The sequence below is a fragment of the Schistocerca nitens genome, chromosome 7 (assembly GCF_023898315.1).
Source record: "Schistocerca nitens isolate TAMUIC-IGC-003100 chromosome 7, iqSchNite1.1, whole genome shotgun sequence".
NCBI classification, from domain to species: domain Eukaryota; kingdom Metazoa; phylum Arthropoda; class Insecta; order Orthoptera; family Acrididae; genus Schistocerca; species Schistocerca nitens.
Window position 1 is genome coordinate 307,992,972 of NC_064620.1, and position 7,500 is coordinate 308,000,471.

General features: G+C 56.4%; 3 non-coding genes across 3 annotated transcripts in view; all 3 read right to left on the minus strand.

Moving 5' to 3' along the window:
• The window catches only part of LOC126197616 (large subunit ribosomal RNA), a 4,222-nt gene extending 2,683 nt beyond the window's left edge, over window positions 1-1,539 (minus strand). The window contains exon 1 of the ribosomal RNA XR_007539975.1: window positions 1-1,539. This exon is cut by the window's left edge and continues 2,683 nt beyond it. This is a non-coding gene — a ribosomal RNA (large subunit ribosomal RNA).
• Window positions 1,540-1,727: 188 nt separating this feature from the next.
• Window positions 1,728-1,882, minus strand: LOC126196298 (5.8S ribosomal RNA). The gene has a single exon (XR_007538822.1). It is a non-coding gene; the product is annotated as a 5.8S ribosomal RNA (ribosomal RNA).
• A 352-nt stretch (window positions 1,883-2,234) lies between these two features.
• On the minus strand, window positions 2,235-4,143 carry LOC126196984 (small subunit ribosomal RNA). The gene has a single exon (XR_007539399.1). It is a non-coding gene; the product is annotated as a small subunit ribosomal RNA (ribosomal RNA).
• Between the last annotated feature and the right edge of the window lie 3,357 nt (window positions 4,144-7,500).

Below are 7,500 nucleotides of genomic sequence, written 5' to 3' on the forward strand. Positions count from 1 at the left end.
GTTTCCCATGAGCGTCGATTCGGGCGCCTTAACTCGGCGTTTGGTTCATCCCACAGCGCCAGTTCTGCTTACCAAAAGTGGCCCACTTGGCACTCCGATCCGAGTCGTTTGCTCGCGGCTTCAGCATATCAAGCAAGCCGGAGATCTCACCCATTTAAAGTTTGAGAATAGGTTGAGGTCGTTTCGGCCCCAAGGCCTCTAATCATTCGCTTTACCGGATGAGACTCGTACGAGCACCAGCTATCCTGATGGAAACTTCGGAGGGAACCAGCTACTAGATGGTTCGATTAGTCTTTCGCCCCTATACCCAGCTCCGACGATCGATTTGCACGTCAGAATCGCTACGGACCTCCATCAGGGTTTCCCCTGACTTCGTCCTGGCCAGGCATAGTTCACCATCTTTCGGGTCCCAACGTGTACGCTCTAGGTGCGCCTCACCTCGCAATGAGGACGAGACGCCCCGGGAGTGCGGAGGCCGCCGCCCCGTGAAGGGCGGGGAAGCCCCATCCTCCCTCGGCCCGCGCAAGGCGAGACCTTCACTTTCATTACGCCTTTAGGTTTCGTACAGCCCAATGACTCGCGCACATGTTAGACTCCTTGGTCCGTGTTTCAAGACGGGTCGTGAAATTGTCCAAAGCTGAAGCGCCGCTGACGGGAGCGATTATTCCGCCCGAGAGCATCCCGAGCCAACAGCGGCGCGGGTCCGGGGCCGGGCCAGGTAGGTCCGTCATCCGGGAAGAACCGCGCGCGCTTGCCGGGAGCCCGAGCGCCCAAAGGGGCGAATCGACTCCTCCAGATATACCGCCGAGCAGCCAGCCAGGACACCGGGGCTCTGCCCAACAGACGCGAACCGAGGCCCGCGGAAGGACAGGCTGCGCACCCGGGCCGTAGGCCGGCACCCAGCGGGTCGCGACGTCCTACTAGGGGAGAAGTGCGGCCCACCGCACACCGGAACGGCCCCACCCCGCGGCGAGTGGAAAGGCAACCGGACACGACCCCGCCGCGGATTGCTCCGCGCGGGCGGCCGGCCCCATCTGCCGAGGGCGGAGGCCAGTGGCCGGATGGGCGTGAATCTCACCCGTTCGACCTTTCGGACTTCTCACGTTTACCCCAGAACGGTTTCACGTACTTTTGAACTCTCTCTTCAAAGTTCGTTTCAACTTTCCCTCACGGTACTTGTTCGCTATCGGTCTCGTGGTCATATTTAGTCTCAGATGGAGTTTACCACCCACTTGGAGCTGCACTCTCAAGCAACCCGACTCGAAGGAGAGGTCCCGCCGACGCTCGCACCGGCCGCTACGGGCCTGGCACCCTCTACGGGCCGTGGCCTCATTCAAGTTGGACTTGGGCTCGGCGCGAGGCGTCGGGGTAGTGGACCCTCCCAAACACCACATGCCACGACAGGCGGCAGCCTGCGGGGTTCGGTGCTGGACTCTTCCCTGTTCGCTCGCCGCTACTGGGGGAATCCTTGTTAGTTTCTTTTCCTCCGCTTAGTAATATGCTTAAATTCAGCGGGTAGTCTCGCCTGCTCTGAGGTCGTTGTACGAGGTGTCGCACGCCACACCGCCAGCCGGCTGTGCACGCTACCGAGACAGTACCGGTATGCGAACCGCCAGGCGACGGGCGCGCATCGCTCGTTTGAGGGGACGTGGCCGGCCCCACAGGCCGGCACGACACACCCACGTCTCCGAAGCGGGACAAACGCCGCGCGCTTCAGTTTACGTAGCCGACCCTCAGCCAGACGTGGCCCGGGAACGGAATCCATGGACCGCAATGTGCGTTCGAAACGTCGATGTTCATGTGTCCTGCAGTTCACATGTCGACGCGCAATTTGCTGCGTTCTTCATCGACCCACGAGCCGAGTGATCCACCGTCCTGGGTGATCTTTTTACAGTTTCCACTGTCTCTTTCAAAACAGTTGCATAGGCGGGACTGAGGCGTTCGACGGCCCCTGTTCCAGTGTTTTGTGTCCAACGGCCTCACGGCCGATGGGCGTCGTACGGCTCCACTCCGGAGCGGACAGGCACTCGGGCGAACGTCATTCAAAACCGGCGCGAGGCGCCAGGTGCCGCAGGCCAGCCGCTCCAGAGCTTCAGCGCTCGTACCACACAACATTTTCCGTTAGTTTTGAGAAGCACGCGTGGTCCCGCACGCGGCGCACAGCTACTGCGAGCCGTACAGGTAGCGTGTTGCACGACACGACACGCACATCGAAAGACATGCAGTCTAGTCGGTAATGATCCTTCCGCAGGTTCACCTACGGAAACCTTGTTACGACTTTTACTTCCTCTAAATGATCAAGTTTGGTCATCTTTCCGGTAGCATCGGCAACGACAGAGTCGATGCCGCGTACCAGTCCGAAGACCTCACTAAATCATTCAATCGGTAGTAGCGACGGGCGGTGTGTACAAAGGGCAGGGACGTAATCAACGCGAGCTTATGACTCGCGCTTACTGGGAATTCCTCGTTCATGGGGAACAATTGCAAGCCCCAATCCCTAGCACGAAGGAGGTTCAGCGGGTTACCCCGACCTTTCGGCCTAGGAAGACACGCTGATTCCTTCAGTGTAGCGCGCGTGCGGCCCAGAACATCTAAGGGCATCACAGACCTGTTATTGCTCAATCTCGTGCGGCTAGAAGCCGCCTGTCCCTCTAAGAAGAAAAGTAATCGCTGACAGCACGAAGGATGTCACGCGACTAGTTAGCAGGCTAGAGTCTCGTTCGTTATCGGAATTAACCAGACAAATCGCTCCACCAACTAAGAACGGCCATGCACCACCACCCACCGAATCAAGAAAGAGCTATCAATCTGTCAATCCTTCCGGTGTCCGGGCCTGGTGAGGTTTCCCGTGTTGAGTCAAATTAAGCCGCAGGCTCCACTCCTGGTGGTGCCCTTCCGTCAATTCCTTTAAGTTTCAGCTTTGCAACCATACTTCCCCCGGAACCCAAAAGCTTTGGTTTCCCGGAGGCTGCCCGCCGAGTCATCGGAGGAACTGCGGCGGATCGCTGGCTGGCATCGTTTATGGTTAGAACTAGGGCGGTATCTGATCGCCTTCGAACCTCTAACTTTCGTTCTTGATTAATGAAAACATACTTGGCAAATGCTTTCGCTTCTGTTCGTCTTGCGACGATCCAAGAATTTCACCTCTAACGTCGCAATACGAATGCCCCCGCCTGTCCCTATTAATCATTACCTCGGGTTCCGAAAACCAACAAAATAGAACCGAGGTCCTATTCCATTATTCCATGCACACAGTATTCAGGCGGGCTTGCCTGCTTTAAGCACTCTAATTTGTTCAAAGTAAACGTGCCGGCCCACCGAGACACTCAATAAAGAGCACCCTGGTAGGATTTCAACGGGGTCCGCCTCGGGACGCACGAGCACGCACGAGGCGGTCGCACGCCTTCGGCTCGCCCCACCGGCAGGACGTCCCACGATACATGCCAGTTAAACACCGACGGGCGGTGAACCAACAGCGTGGGACACAAATCCAACTACGAGCTTTTTAACCGCAACAACTTTAATATACGCTATTGGAGCTGGAATTACCGCGGCTGCTGGCACCAGACTTGCCCTCCAATAGATACTCGTTAAAGGATTTAAAGTGTACTCATTCCGATTACGGGGCCTCGGATGAGTCCCGTATCGTTATTTTTCGTCACTACCTCCCCGTGCCGGGAGTGGGTAATTTGCGCGCCTGCTGCCTTCCTTGGATGTGGTAGCCGTTTCTCAGGCTCCCTCTCCGGAATCGAACCCTGATTCCCCGTTACCCGTTACAACCATGGTAGGCGCAGAACCTACCATCGACAGTTGATAAGGCAGACATTTGAAAGATGCGTCGCCGGTACGAAGACCGTGCGATCAGCCCAAAGTTATTCAGAGTCACCAAGGCAAACGGACCGGACGAGCCGACCGATTGGTTTTGATCTAATAAAAGCGTCCCTTCCATCTCTGGTCGGGACTCTGTTTGCATGTATTAGCTCTAGAATTACCACAGTTATCCAAGTAACGTGGGTACGATCTAAGGAACCATAACTGATTTAATGAGCCATTCGCGGTTTCACCTTAATGCGGCTTGTACTGAGACATGCATGGCTTAATCTTTGAGACAAGCATATGACTACTGGCAGGATCAACCAGGGAGCTGCGTCAACTAGAGCTGAGCAGCCGGCCGCCCGGGAGTGTGTCCCGGGGGCCCGCGCGAACACGCAAGCGTCCGCTCAATTATTCTGCAAACAGGAGGAGGCTGGGCTCCCCTGCACGATACACCTCGAAACCCTCTCAGGTCCCGGCGGCGCGCAGCGCCGTCCTAAGTACTTGGTCGGGTTCGAGAGAGGCGCAATCGCCCGGAGATAGGCGAGTAGACGCTTTCAGTGCGACCACCCGTGCTCCCAACTGAGCTTGCCGCTGCCGACAGAGGCCCGGGAGCGTGCTGTCGTGGTGTTGCCGGCGGGAGACAACACGCGGCCACAAACAGTGACCGGGCAGCTCCAACGCCAGCGCCACAGAGGGGCAGAGCCCCACTTGGGTGCCAAAGCGAACTCTCCCAGCACAGTGCACGCGCCAACACATCCGCACAGCTGCGATACAAACCACCTGCGAGAACCGCGGGGGCGACCGAGCAGCAGACGGCGTCGCGGCGCCGAGTGCCGGGCGGCGGCGCATCCTCAACGCACACAGTCCTCAATCGGACCAGCACACTGCAGATGTCCACCGCGCTTCGCACCGGGCCCGGGAGGACCCACTTTGGCCGCACGGCGCCGCGCGCTGGGTGCGCCGGCACGCAGATGCGCCGCCTGCCGCCTCCGTCAGCCGGCGCGCCTGCCACTGGGCGCCCCCACCAGCCGGCTGCCGCGCGTGCGCCCACGCAGCGCGCGGCCAGCACGCCGGGCGCCCCCCCCTCACCGGCCAGGGACGGTCCCACCCAGCCACCGCCGCGTATCGCTTCATACCCACATGCCCACTCACGTTCGTGGGTATGACGGGTGTCGCTGAAGCAACCGGTTAATACCTGTACCGATCGTCGATATCAACGATTCACCTCCAGCGCGAACAACCGCGCAACAACGGATTTCCAGTTCATTTGCGTAACTTGGGCAGCAAACGTAGACATCCATCTACATTTGCGACTTCTACGAGTCTTGCATGCCTGGATGTTGTGTGTCACGACGCACTCCATCAGCATACATACACGCTGCGACGTGTGCACGAAAGAACACGTGGAAGGTGGCCAGCGTACGTATGCGAATGCCATTGCACAGCTGCGAAGCGCATTCAACACGCGAACTCCTGACCGACGAGCTAGAGGTGACAGGAGGGGAGGGGGGGGGGGGGGCGGGGGCGATATACGTCCTATTGCAGTACACAATACAGTGGATAGCGGGACCATGTGGAAAGTAAGCAACACTCGCAAGATGTGAGGGTACGCACCGTAAAATGAATCAATACGCAGAACACCACAGTGTGCGCGAAGTGAACTATGTTGAGATGGTTGCAATTAGGCAACGCTACACGAATTCCTAGATTCATATAACTAACAATTACAGGGCAGGTTAAGGCGCAACGTGGGTTAGGTTAGGGCGCAACGTGGGTTAGGTTAGGGCGCAACGTGGGTTAGGTTTGGGCGCAACGTGGGTTAGGTTAGGGCGCAACGTGGGTTAGGTTAGGGCGCAACGTGGGTTAGGTTAGGGCCCAACGTAGGTTAGGTTAGGGCGCAACGTAGGTTAGGTTAGGGCGCAACGTAGGTTAGGTTAGGGCGCAACGTAGGTTAGGTTAGGGCGCAACGTAGGTTAGGTTAGGGCGCAACGTAGGTTAGGTTAGGGCGCAACGTAGGTTAGGTTAGGGCGCAACGTGGGTTAGGTTAGGGCGCAACGTGGGTTAGGTTAAGGCGCAACGTGGGTTAGGTTAAGGCGCAACGTGGGTTAGGTTAGGGCGCAACTTGGGTTAGGTTAAGGCGCAACTTGGGTTAGGTTAAGGCGCAACTTGGGTTAGGTTAAGGCGCAACTTGGGTTAGGTTAAGGCGCAACTTGGGTTAGGTTAAGGCGCAACTTGGGTTAGGTTAAGGCGCAACTTGGGTTAGGTTAAGGCGCAACTTGGGTTAGGTTAAGGCGCAACTTGGGTTAGGTTAAGGCGCAACTTGGGTTAGGTTAAGGCAGAAGTTGGGTTAGGTTAAGGCAGAAGTTGGGTTAGGTTAAGGCAGAAGTTGGGTTAGGTTAAGGCAGAAGTTGGGTTAGGTTAAGGCGCAACTTGGGTTAGGTTAAGGCGCAACTTGGGTTAGGTTAAGGCGCAACTTGGGTTAGGTTAAGGCGCAACTTGGGTTAGGTTAAGGCGCAACTTGGGTTAGGTTAAGGCGCAACTTGGGTTAGGTTAAGGCGCAACTTGGGTTAGGTTAAGGCGCAACTTGGGTTAGGTTAAGGCGCAACTTGGGTTAGGTTAAGGCAGAAGTTGGGTTAGGTTAAGGCAGAAGTTGGGTTAGGTTAAGGCAGAAGTTGGGTTAGGTTAAGGCAGAAGTTGGGTTAGGTTAAGGCAGAAGTTGGGTTAGGTTAAGGCAGAAGTTGGGTTAGGTTAAGGCAGAAGTTGGGTTAGGTTAAGGCAGAAGTTGGGTTAGGTTAAGGCAGAAGTTGGGTTAAGGGATGGTGTGTGTGGGGGGGGGGGGTGGGGTGGCGAGGTTCGTTGATAGTGATGGTAGTAAGTGGACGCCTGAGGCACTATCAGATATGTCACGTCAGTTGCACTTGTGGCTCATGGCAGGTGGCGCGCCCGTTCTGTGTTTGTGGCAAAGGAGTGGCACACCTGTGTCTTTCATTCCTGCCATTGTTTATGTGCTGTGAGATGCGGCAGTGTGGTGCTGTTGGGTGCACCCCTGTGTAGGACATGTGTGGGTGTTGGTGGCGTATCTGAGCAATGGTGGTTGTAGGAAGAGTGGGATATTCAGTTTTCTGGTTCGACGTCCCGGTCTGGTTATCATAGTGTGGATGGTGTACTGTGGCCGAGAGGATGCACTGGATGTTGTTCCATGCTGGTACTTAGATGTTGTGTCTGCGTCTGTTACAGGCATAGACTAGTGGGTGATGGAGTGTGTGGGTGACGTGTGGTTGACATTGTGTGCACAGACGTTCAGCATGTATAGGGACAGTTGTATGTGTTATCTATATTCCGATGACTGCGCGTATTACTAAGCACCGCCGCGTATAAGCTTAATGTATGTATAGTCAATGCCTGTTCTATCTCTGTACAGTAGTAGCGGTGCGACTGCACTAGCTAGCTACACCTCGCGGCATCGTCCCCCGGTGTATGGCATATGATTATAAACATTCTGTCTATTAGTCAAAACCGGTGGTGTGACTACGTCACATGTTTGAGGTGGGGGGACGCAACACCGTGCCGGTGGGTCAGGGCTGCGAAACACTTTCCCCACACTGGGGGCTCGGACCCTCATTACTCGTCCCAGTAATATATTGCGGAGCGCACATAGCCATTGCCCAGAGTCTTTGCGACTGC